Genomic DNA, 272 nt, shown 5'->3' with positions numbered 1-272 from the left:
GATTCCGCTCCGGCTCCGGCGTCCGGGAGTAAGCGGAAGAGGGAGCCGAGGCGCGGGAGAGGGAGACCGACGCTGGACGGTTCCGGCCCATTTCGGTCTCCCTCTGTTGAGTCGAACGCCTCGATAGAGACGCGGGTGCAGGGGGTCCCCATGGAGGCCTTCAGGGCGCGCCGCGTAATGAGGAGAATAAGTTCGGGGGATGAGGACGGGGATCTGGGCCGGCCAATTAGGCGGGTCCACATCCCTTCGTCCTCGTTTTTCACCCCGGACCA

Source organism: Trachymyrmex cornetzi, unplaced genomic scaffold (genome assembly GCF_001594075.2).
Source record: "Trachymyrmex cornetzi isolate Tcor2-1 unplaced genomic scaffold, Tcor1.1 scaffold1269, whole genome shotgun sequence".
NCBI classification, from domain to species: domain Eukaryota; kingdom Metazoa; phylum Arthropoda; class Insecta; order Hymenoptera; family Formicidae; genus Trachymyrmex; species Trachymyrmex cornetzi.
The sequence above is the reverse complement of the archived record's forward strand: the minus strand, read 5'-3'. Positions refer to the sequence as shown.